Raw genomic sequence first — 12029 nt, 5'->3', positions numbered from 1 at the left:
TTTTTTTTTTTTTTTTGGTGCAAGTTTACATGTATTTTATGTTATTTCATTGCAAGGAAGATTTTTTTTTTTTTCTGGAAACTACTTTTTCTATTTAGCAGTGGAATAAACTATTCTCTGCAATGGCTACACTCATACATTTGTTGGAGCTATATGTGTTCATTGACTGGAGCCAATAGAGTGCTGGAGGAAATATTCTGTTCATTCATGTGCTTATGTGGAAGGATTTCTGCGTGACAGATTTTTAGATGTAGAACTTCAGTTTCAAACTGTATACTGACATTTTATTTTAGAAGGTTATTTTACATTATACTCCCTCAAAAATAGATTTCTCAAGTTGTTATAGGTTGCAAATCTCTATAGCATTAGTTTGTTGGCATTGTTTCTATTTTCCTGAGCACCAATTACTTTATAGTCTTTCACATGTTTTTGGCAATTTTTACTTTGAAGTGCACATTTATATTTACATTAAGTTTTATATTGGAATACTTCTCTGTTTTGGTTGGTGATTGTAGTACTTTCTAAACAATAGATACCCATCTTTTAAGTGTGTTGTAGAATAGGTTTAATGTGAATTAATTCAGGCTTATAAGAATGATAAAACAACATTATTAACCTTTGCCACCTTATTATTCCTGCTTTTCTGTATAAATACCTGGATGATTTGTATAAAATATTCTGTTGTAAACACTTCCTATAATTTTTTTAACAGCAGTGTTTTAATCTATATGTGTCTGTGTATGACATGATTTATATATACATACACAAATACAAATCTATATATTTAGTGATCCATGTATAGTGATATATATGTGTGTATACACACACACACACATAGAGTGATATATTTAAATCATGCCTTAGGCTCAAGAATATTTGTTGGGAAACTTGTTTAATGATGAGACTTCTGGTTACCAAAGACACCTGGATTTCTGTCAATCTGGACCACTTTGATCATAAAGTACTTCACTGATGTGCAGATTAAAGGTGTATGGCTTGATTTAGCTATTTTCCACAAAATGTATAAACTTTTTGTATTGTTTGTATATATCTTTTTGTTATGCTAAAAATTTAGTGTTGCCATATTATATTTATAGGAGGGAAGGATCAAAAAACTGTGGAAAAGAGAAAAAAATTAGACATGATCATTTAAAATATAGTTATGTAGAATAGTAATTATTATTTCAAACTGTCTTCAATAAACACATTGAATTTTGCAACATACCTATTAGATAGTAAAGTGATGCTTTGTCTTGTTTCAAAAGAAATGGACATGTATATGTGCATATATGTTTAGCAAGACTGAAAATTGACTACATCACTTTAGAATGCATTTCCTTTATTATCATAAACTAAAATTAAGAACTTACATTTGCTATGAAAGGTCAAAAATGAGAATAAAACCAATATGAAATTTAGGATTGTTTTTCCTAGCTCTCTTAAGAATGATGATGATATGTTGATGAGAATTGCACTGAATTCATAGATTGCTTTTGGCTGTATGGTCATTTTCATAAAATTGATTCTACCCATCCATGAGCACGGGAGATGTTTCCATTTGTTTGTGTCGTCTATGATTTTTTTTGACAGTATTTTGTAGTTTTCTTAGTGGAGGTCTTTCACGTTCTTGGTTGAGTATATTTCTAAGTATTTTATGTTTTTTTTTGTTTTTTTTTTCGTTTTGAATCAGCTGTTGTGAAAAGGGTTGAATTCTTGATTTGATTCTCAGTTTGAAGTCTGCATAGCCAAAGCAAGACTAAGCAAAAAGAACAAATCTGGAGGTGTCCCACTACCCAACTTCAAACTACTACAAGGCTGTAGCTACTGAAGCAGGGTGGTGCTGGTATAAAAACAGGCATGTAGACCAACGGAACAGAATCCAGAATCCAGAAATAAAGCCAAATACTTATAGCTAATTGATCTTTGACAAAGCAAACAAAAACACAAAGTGGAAAAAGGACACCCTATTCAACCAATGGTGCTGGGATAATTGACAAGCCACATGTAGTAGAATGGTACTGAATCCACATCTCTCAACTTATTTAAAAAAATCTACTTAAGATGGATGAAAAAATCACACCTAAGACCTGAAACAATAAAACTCTAGGAGATAACATTAGAAAGTCTCTTCTAGACCTTGGCTTAACAAGGACTTCATGACCAAGAACCCAAAAGCAAATACAACAAAAACAAAGATAAACAGATGTGCCTTAATTAAACTAAAAAGCTTCTGCACAGCAAAAGAAATAATCAGCTGAGTAAACAGACAACTCACAGAGTGGGAGAAAATATTCACAAACTATGCACCTGACAAAGGACTAATATTCAGAATCGATGAAGAGTTCAAACAAATTAACAAGAGAAAAACAAATAATATCATCAAAAAATAGGCTGATCATGTATTGACAGTTCTCAAAAGAAAATATACAAATGTCCAACAAACATAAAAAAATGCTCAAACATCACTAATTATCATGGAAATGCAAATCAAAACCACAATGAAATAGTACTGTCCTCCTGTAAGACTGGACATCATTAAAAAGCTCCCAAATAATACAATACTGGCATGGATGTGGTAAAAGGGAACACTTTTACACTGCTGGTGGGAATGTAAACTAGTACAACCACTATAGAAAACAGTATGGAGATTCCTTAAAGAACTAAAAGTAGATCTACATTTTTACCCAACTATCCTACTACTGGGTATCTACTCAGAAAAAAAGAAGTCATTATATGCAAACACTCATGCACACACATCTTCACAGCAGTACAATTCCCAACTGTAAAAATATGAAACAAACCTAAATGTCCATCACCCAATGGGTGGATAAAGAAAATGTGATACACACATACACACATACACACACACACACACAGGCACACACTTTGGAATACTACTCAGCCATAAAAAGGAACAAAATAATGCCATTAACAGCAACCTGGATGGAGTTGGAGACCGTTATTCTAAGGGAACTAATTCAGGATTAGGTAGCCAAACCTTGGATGTTCTCACTTGTAAGTGGCAGCTAAGCTATGAAAATGCCAAGGCATAAGAGTAATATAATGGACTGTCAGCACTCCGGGAAAGGTCGGAATGGGAAGAGGGATAAAAGACTACACTTTGGGTGCTGTGTACACTGCTTGGGTGATGGGTGTGCCAAAATTTCAGAGATCACAACTAAATAAATTATCCATCTAATCAAACACCACCTGTTCCCTAAAATCTATTGAAATAATTTAAAACATGAGAATAAAATCAACCAGATGAATATTTTTAAATGACCAGAAAAATTTGGTACACTGAGGCTCAGTGTGAAAGATTGGCTCACCAGAAGTGTGGGACTGGACCCCAGCTCTCCTGACTTTTAGTCCAGTGTTCTCTCCACCACTCACTCACTCATTTCTCCATTTCTAATTTTTTGGGGGGCAAAGATGTCTTGATTTTGTTGATATTGTAAAATAGTTCAGTATTAATGTAGGAAGCAGATAGCAGTTGCTATATTTGTAATTTCACATACATTCCACTGGGGAAATGAATAAAGCTCTAAAATAATAAACATTTTGCCATAAATTTTAGGAAAAAACTTGATTTATGCCCCACCATATATCACTTCAAATAAGTATTAAAAATTCAATATGCTCTACGAAAATGTGTCTTCCAGTTGATATATATAAAATACATATACGTGCATATATATATGTATGCATGCATGTGTGTATGTGTATCATGGTACATTATAAGGTTCCATTTGTTAATTGTGTTCTTCTAATATTCTATGTCATTTCTCATTATTTGCTCCTCTTTTTAAAGTCTGTTTAGATTTAATGGAAGTATCTGTATATTTACATTTAAATAAACCACCTTATTTTATATTTCTTTTATATTGGTCCAACCTGTTTTATGGTACAATCTGTTATAAAAGCATTCCTTTAGGTGATACCTTTCTTACATAAAAACATTATTGATAGTAGTTATGAATGCTGAATTTATGGCAGCTGGACTGGGTAGATATTTTGCACATTGTATCTTCGGAGTATAAATAAATCAATTGTTAAAAATTTAATTTACTAAAATTAAAATTTTTGTGCTTCAAAAACATTATCAAAAAAGTAAAATGTTAGCACACCAAGAATGAAACAAAATATTTGAAAATTATATATCCAACATAATATTCATGATATATAATTAGTTCTTAAAACTCAATAATAAGACAAGTTGCAAAGTTTAAAAATGTTTCAAGGATTGGAATAGACATTTTTCCAAAGAAGATATGTGGTCAGTAAGCACATATAACAATGCTCCACATTTTTAGCTGTAATGAAAATCCAATAGAAAACGACAATGAGAGATCATTTCACTCCCACTAAGAAGGCTACAGCAAAAAGATAATAACAGGTGTTGGCAACAGTGTGGAGGAATTTGAACCCTCTTGCACTGTTGGTAGTAATGGCAAGTGGAACAAGTACTTTGGAAAACAGTTTAGCAGCTCTTCATAAACATATAGTTCCCACATGAACCAGGAATTCCACTTATAATATCAATCCCAAAGAAAAACATATTTATGCAAAAACATGTGTAGCAATGTTCCTAGTAGCCACAATTGGACACAATCAAAAAGCCAATGAACTAAGTGAACAAAGAAAATATGGCATATCCATACCATAAAATATTATACTTCTACAAAAAGAAATGAAGTATTAATACACACTATAACATGAATGAATCTAAAAGCTATTTAAAAAAAAAAATTATACTCAGTGAAAGAAGTCACTTTCACAACACCTTAAATTGTATCGTTCCAGATGGCTTCATGATTCATAAGCATTCTAAATATATTGGGATTTTTCACCTTAAATACGTGGGTTTTAAGTCATGAAAATTACATGTAATTATCAAGCCTGTTACAATAATGAAAACAATAAAAATGAATTTTTCATCAAGAAAATAGTTATACTTTTAGACATTTTAGATATTTAATCAAAATATTTTACCATATTTCTTTAAGTTTGTCCTTCCTTTCTACTGCGGATTGATCATATAATTTTTTTAAAAACTGCCTTTTTATATTAGCTATATTACTGTCCAAGTGATCTCATTGTTCAGTTCCCACCTATGAGTGAGAACATGCGGTGTTTGGTTTTCTGTTCTTGTGATAGTTTGCTAAGAATGATGGTTTCCAGCTGCATCCATGTCCCTACAAAGGACGCAAACTCATCCTTTTTTACGGCTGCATAGTATTCCATGGTGTATATGTGCCACATTTTCTTAATCCAGTCTGTCACAGATGGACATTTGGGTTGATTCCAAGTCTTTGCTATTGTGAATAGTGTCGCACTGAGACAAATTCAGAGCATTATTAGTATTGCTAATTTTGGTTGTTTGTTCAGCACTGAAATGAGGAACATTTTGGTATCATAAATAAAGATAGAGCTGTTGAATAAATTCAAAATTGTGTTTTTCTGAATTTGGCCAACTGATTGTTAACACTTAGACAAAGTGCTACAAAGCTTTGACAACCATGATTAATATGTTCTACTATAGTCAAGACATTTTTATGTTTAAGTTACTAATTTGGGAACTCCCAAGCAATCCTCATAAACTGAACAATAATTTACTGTGTTTAACTTTTACTTGTTATATCAGTATTAAAATAACTGAGTTTTCAGCAAAAAGCATTAGTATAGGTCATTACAAGAAGACTATACCAAATAGGGAACTAAAAAAGTAATTGACAAATACACAAATGTCACCATTTTATTCTATACAGAAGAAAATATGTTTCCTACTACGTTCTACTATGTCAGTGTTAATGTGAGAGTCATTGTACTACTGTTCCAGATGACACATGGGGCATCTAGGCATTTTGTGTGATTGCAGTTACCTGTTGCCACATTTAATGTCATGCGTGTTCAGTGTTTACTCTCAGTGTCTTGATGCCCGGAGCCTTCTTCATCCACCAGTGTGGAAGTAATCTAAACTCTGTTTACTGATTCATCACTGATGTGGACTAGTTGTTTCCCACTCTGTGACAACTTCATGAAAATAATACAAAACCTATGTAAGTAATTTAATAAAAGTATGAAAAGTTTCAAAAAGAAAAGGAAATATTTCTAAAATTTCTCTCTAGAGATATTACCAATGTAAAATATGTATGTTCTCATCATGGCTTTTATTCTATTTACACATGTACACACATGCCATTTATTTAGAAAGTTTTAGCCTTATTGTACATACATTTTTCTCCTACAAAAAACTTGTCATCTTGTTATATTTACCATTTTCTACCTCACTTTACTTGCATTTTGGCTCACAGTGTAATTGAATATTTGATTGATAAAATTATTGTAATGCCATAGTATGCATATAGTATAAGTTTTAAAGCATTCCTTCATTTAAGATGTTAGATTACTTCCAATGTTAATTTATGAATATTTTCCATAAATATTAAATATGCACATCTTGACTTATTTTTTTCTCAGTATGATTACATGAGACTATATTATGAAACCAATGGTTATGTGCATTTTTACATCACTAGAATCATTTTGCCGTGTCTTTTTCTCTTAAAATATACACATATATTCTGAGAATCTAATATTTAATTGAAAAGGAAACAACTTGGGTTAACAATTATTCTACATAATAAACAATTAGAGAAACAATTTTACAACCATTGATTTTCATTCAAATTTTTCTGCAAATTAATAACAACAGCTACTATTAGTAATTATCACTATTGTACTATTAGTCATCCTTTTCCTTGCCCTTCCACACCTCCTACTCTCTTCCCCCTCCTATTGGGACTATTACTTTCCCTTAATGTGAACAGGGAAATCTTTCAATAATAGAGTAGGGTGGCATAGAATTTTCATTAGTCTTACCTCAGCTTTTGTCTCTTTCAAAAGTTATAAAGCACATAAAATTTACATTCGATATAGATATTGTATTTTAACCATGGAATACGTTCTCAGTTTTATGTAGACAAAAATCTTAAGAGATTACTTAATAATGTATTAAAGAATGCTTACTTTCTACATATGTCTTAAAAGTATGATTTTAATTTAAAATGTATGAGGGTGTTGTGTTCCTTTGTAAAGAATGTCATCTTCTAAGTAGACAGAATTCTTTCGTTATTGCAAACTAAGTTTACTACCATACAGATACAAGTGATAGAAATTATTTGGTACTTGTAATACGTGCATCGTTCATTTTCTCCATGCTTTTCTGTAGGGAGCTTTGGTGTCTAGACACAAGTTCCATCAGGAAGCTTTACTAAGTTGCATGTCATAACGCTGAAAACATCTTCTCTAGTAGGGCATGTTTCTGTTCTAAGATGTAAACATCTGGTATCTCAGCATAGAATGAGTTACATTCTTGAGTAAAATCAAGGGAACACTGGGTTTGGCTGCAAAGATTATTGGGGTACACATTTATATCATTGAGTTATTCTTTTAAGTTAGAATACTTAAGAGCTGCATCACTTACAGTAGAATTTTAGAATAGCTTTCTTTATTATTATTATTATTATACTTTAAATTCTAGGGCACATGTGCAACTTGCCCATCTTACTGGCAAAACTAGTATTCTTACTTTTATTCAAGTCCACAATATATCTGTCATCCAAGACTTTTCAAGAGAATGTAATCTTGATGTGCTGAACAATCTGGTTCTATTAAATGAAGAATGATATCTCAAGTGACTTGCACATGTTAAGTAACTAGTAGTGTTAGTAATCCTGACAAAATAATCATAATTGCAAAATTAATATTTCTGAATCACTAACTATATAACAGAGACATTTTAAGTGTTTTGTCTGTATTAACATTTTTTCCACAAAACACGGTGTGAAGTGGGTACTATTACTGTAAATGTAGACATAACTATTTCAATCAACATTCTAGTTCACCTTTCCATCATCTGTTACCAGATTCCATGCAAAATTTCCCAAAAAATCTGCTCTTTCTTTCTTTGTTTCTTTTTTTTAAATAACTTTATCATATATCTTCATTTCCTAACTCTTTTTAGTAGTTCTCAAAGGTGCTTAATAAATATGTTAACTCCTAATAAATATCCGGCTCTAACTTGCCTCGCAGCATCATCTGATTCTCACTCAGCCTTTCCCTGTAAACTAAACTTGGGGTCTTGAGAACTTTCCTGAATACTTTACCTTGGTTTCCTTTTTGTGTTTTCCTGCCCCCTCATTATTTCACCAATTTCTGCACATTGTTCAGCTCTCAGCTTCATTATCAGTGAGTCCAGGTTACTTTCTATTCTCTCCGCTGATGCTATCTTGGCATTGGGTTTTTCCTTGAGATAATAGCTTTTGCACAATTTTTATTACTTGCACATATTCTATCTTTTGAAATAGAATGTAATGTGTGTAGGGACAGAAATTGTGTCTTTTTTGTTTTCCTCTTGCCTGTGGTTTGTCTTAAATTTTTTATAAAAATTCTTTTAATGAATGACCAATACCTTCTTATGTGTTGCATAATCAAGGCTTAAGTTTAACCAACCCCATTTTCAAAATCTTCTTAGTATCCCTCTCTATCTATAATAATGATGAAACTCACGTACTTGTGATGGTATCAACAAATCAACATGCACACGAGTTCCTAATTGGTATCTGCTTTACCCTGCCCACTGCCCATCTTTCTTACTGTATAAGTCAAACACTCTGCATGAAGAGTGTAGAATTATTCCTACTAAAATTTCAAAGCCAACAATACAAAACCAACAAAATTGTCTTTACCGTAGGTAAGGATTTGCCAAGTTTGCAGTGCAGTCCTCCAACAAAATCAACATTTGGTAAGAGTGGATGAGGAAATTGAAAATCCCAGGAGTTTTGAGTAAGCCATATGTCAGCTTTTCCCATTGTCTCAGATAAGGTAGTGGGTCTTCCTGAGAAGAAAAAGGAAAGAAAAGATGGATGGCACAAGATAATTACATAAGGTAATTTTCTGAAAGGGATTAGAATAATGTAGGCAGAAATGTAGGCAAAGTGTCTGTACTTTGAAATATGTAAACATATATTCAAATATAAGCATAATTTAATATTTATATATTATATATTTTGCCCATGTGTGTTTATAAGAAAAGCAAAGTGATAAGAGAATTTTGAGAGCAAACAACATCATTGTGCTAAGGTCACATCAGAATACAATCATAAACCATTATTAAAATAATCTATAGAGAAGTAAACATCCATTTCTTTACCCTTTAAAGCTTCAATAGTAGAGTATAAACATTTAAACAACTCTTCGAGCTCCATGATCAACTAATGCTGATATAGCCATAAAAACAATTTTCTAAGAAATAGTCTAATTTCCACAGTTCATTAAGCTAATCCTTTTATCTTTGGTTATTCAAGAGAACTGTGGGCTATTTTGAGAGTGTGACTGAAATCTTTGTACCCACTACTGCTTTTGATTCATGCTAAGGTATTAATCATATTGGCTTTTAAGTAAATATATTTGCAAATTACAAATAGAAAATTTTGAGAAATTATTCAAATAGAGATTTGTACCAAACTTAATTTGGCTCATATTTTGTAATACACAGACCTAGTTTTTTGTTTGTTTGTTTGTTTTGTTTTTTTGTTTTTTTTTTTTAAGTTATATAGATATAACAATGTTCAGACTTCAACAAGATGATTGGTCTTAAAATAAATAATTTCCAATCTTTTAGTGAAGGAATGTAGAGACATTAGAAACTACAATTTACCCTTATTTGTTTTTGCATTTGAGATAGAGGCACTATTTCTCTCAACTGTGAAGGAAACCTTCTGGTGACATGGGGACATATTTTAATTTCAGAATAAGGAAACTGAGGTATACAAGGAAAAACAATTTCTGCAATGTTGCCTAGACAGTTGTTGTAGAAAATTGTGCAACTATTCAATCTACATGTATGCATTCAGTAAGATGTTTGTGGACGGGCCTGACTTTTTTTAAAATGAAAAAAAAATTAATAGTAAAACAGATGTGTGATTGTTTAAAGAAATATTAGGTGCACTAATTTACAGGTTTATGACTTCCTAGAGTGTTCTGAATTAGCAATGGCCACAGGGTTTTAACTGACCTTATAATTTAAGCTTTTCTATAATATTTGTGCAATTGATAGATCATCTTGTGTTTTCATTTCATAAATTCACTCACAAAAAAACTCCACTACCAGCTGGGTGTGGTGACTCATGCCTGTAATCCCAGCACTTTGGGAGGCCGAGGCAGGCATATCATGTGAGGTCAGGAGTTTGAGATCAGTCTGGCCAACATGGTGAAACCCCATATCTACTAAAAATGCAAAAAATTAGCCAATCGTGCTAACACATGCCTGCAACTCCAGCAATGAGCTGAGATTGCAGCATTGCACTCCAGCCTGGAAGACAGAGAAAGACTCCACCAAAAACAAACAAACAAAACAAAAACAAATTTAAAAAACCAAGTACTCTGACTTTATTGCTTTATATAAACTCAGCTTCAAAGGCACAGGAAAGTTACATCTCCACGTTACCAACTGAAAAAATTACTTACCTAGAACTTCACTGGAAAACTGATTCCACTTCTTCATATTAAATATTTGGAACCAAAATTGAAAATAAACCACATAGATCATATTTTTTTACCCTCTCCATGAAAGTCATTTGGTCACTTAATTCTGACATAACAACAGGTATCTAGGAAGGTAGGAATAGAAATCTTCCCTTATGCTTTTCAAATGTGTAGCCAGCAGAGAAGGGGAGACTGTAACATGAAGGGTATGTTAAATACCTCAGCCAGCAGCTCCACACAGCGAACAATAGTGTCTGCAAGAACAGCATCAAATTTTGACTCTTGTAGTTTCTCCATAAGTTTCTTATTTGAAATTCCATCCTTACAGAACCTTCTAATTGTCATTAATAGTTCACATGATTTCCTGTACCTGCGAAAAATATGACCAAAATGTGTCTTATGGAAGGTCTGACCATGATGATATTCTCAAAACTCAGTTTTAGTTAAAGATGCAGGATAAACTTCAAGTTTAAGAGTAGACAGGCTGTTGGGATTTAAAAAAAAAAAAAAAAAAAAAGGAAGCTGAAGATGCCAATACAGTCACCTCATGACCCCTCTGGACAAGCTCATCCACTATTGTCTTTATATTCATCCAATGACTGAAATCTGTGGGCCACACCAGTACCTTTCCACAACTCCCAGAGCTAATGTAACAGGTCAGCTGTATCAGCAAAAAAACTGAAGTCCATTTCATACACGTCCTGGTGCAATGCAATGCTTTTTCCCATTTGCTGTTTCTTTCTGTCATTTCTTATGGTTATATCCATGGATAAATAAATCACAAAGTTCAAATGTAACTTTTACACTTCAAAGTAAATATATTATCATTAGATTAGCAGTCTGAGCATGTACATGGCAAGAAGATAAATTAAGATAAATGACCTGTTTACACAAGTGTGTTTAATGTCCCTTTTATGTTTATAAGTGCGAACATTGAGCTAATATCAATGTTCTTGTATGGACTCATCACTTGTCTTATGTAATTTATTTTAGAAGAGTTACCAGAAACATAGCCATGAGAGATTCATGTTTCTGTATTTTGTTTGACACAGAACTAAAGATAAAATAACAAAACATGGTTCAAATTTTTTTTGTACACTTTGTTTACACATAATTTATATACAACACCTTCAACTGAAGCATGGTGTGCAGAGTGAGTTGCCATTTTTGCTGTTTGGGTAACTTAGCTGTTCTGCCCTTCAAGCTTTGGAGAGTCCAAATGTACTGGTGGTGGAAGGAATCCACCAGTTGCTGAACATCTGCTCTACAGAAACATTGCCAGACTGCTTTTTTAAGCAGCTACCAGATTCTGTTCCTCCTCACTGGGTGCGACTTCCCAACAGGGGACTGCAATCACTCCCACCAGTGTTCTTGAGTCTACAGAGATTTGAAAACTCCCTGTGGCAGAGAACTCAGAAAGAGGTATGGGCTGGTATCTTTGCTGTTTGAGGAACTTATCAATTCCAGTCTGTAAGCTTGGA

At 32.7% G+C, this 12029-nt stretch overlaps 1 pseudogene; it reads right to left on the bottom strand.

Annotated features, from left to right (window-relative positions):
- Positions 1 to 8750: 8750 nt before the first annotated feature.
- On the bottom strand, positions 8751 to 11296 carry LOC108536924 (UDP-glucuronosyltransferase 2B4-like; annotated as a pseudogene).
- Between the last annotated feature and the right edge of the window lie 733 nt (positions 11297 to 12029).

This window comes from Rhinopithecus bieti, unplaced genomic scaffold (genome assembly GCF_001698545.2).
Source record: "Rhinopithecus bieti isolate Rb0 unplaced genomic scaffold, ASM169854v2 scaffold_14002, whole genome shotgun sequence".
NCBI lineage: Eukaryota > Metazoa > Chordata > Mammalia > Primates > Cercopithecidae > Rhinopithecus > Rhinopithecus bieti.
Note: the sequence above shows the minus strand (reverse complement) of the source record. Positions and strands in the feature narration are given on the sequence as shown.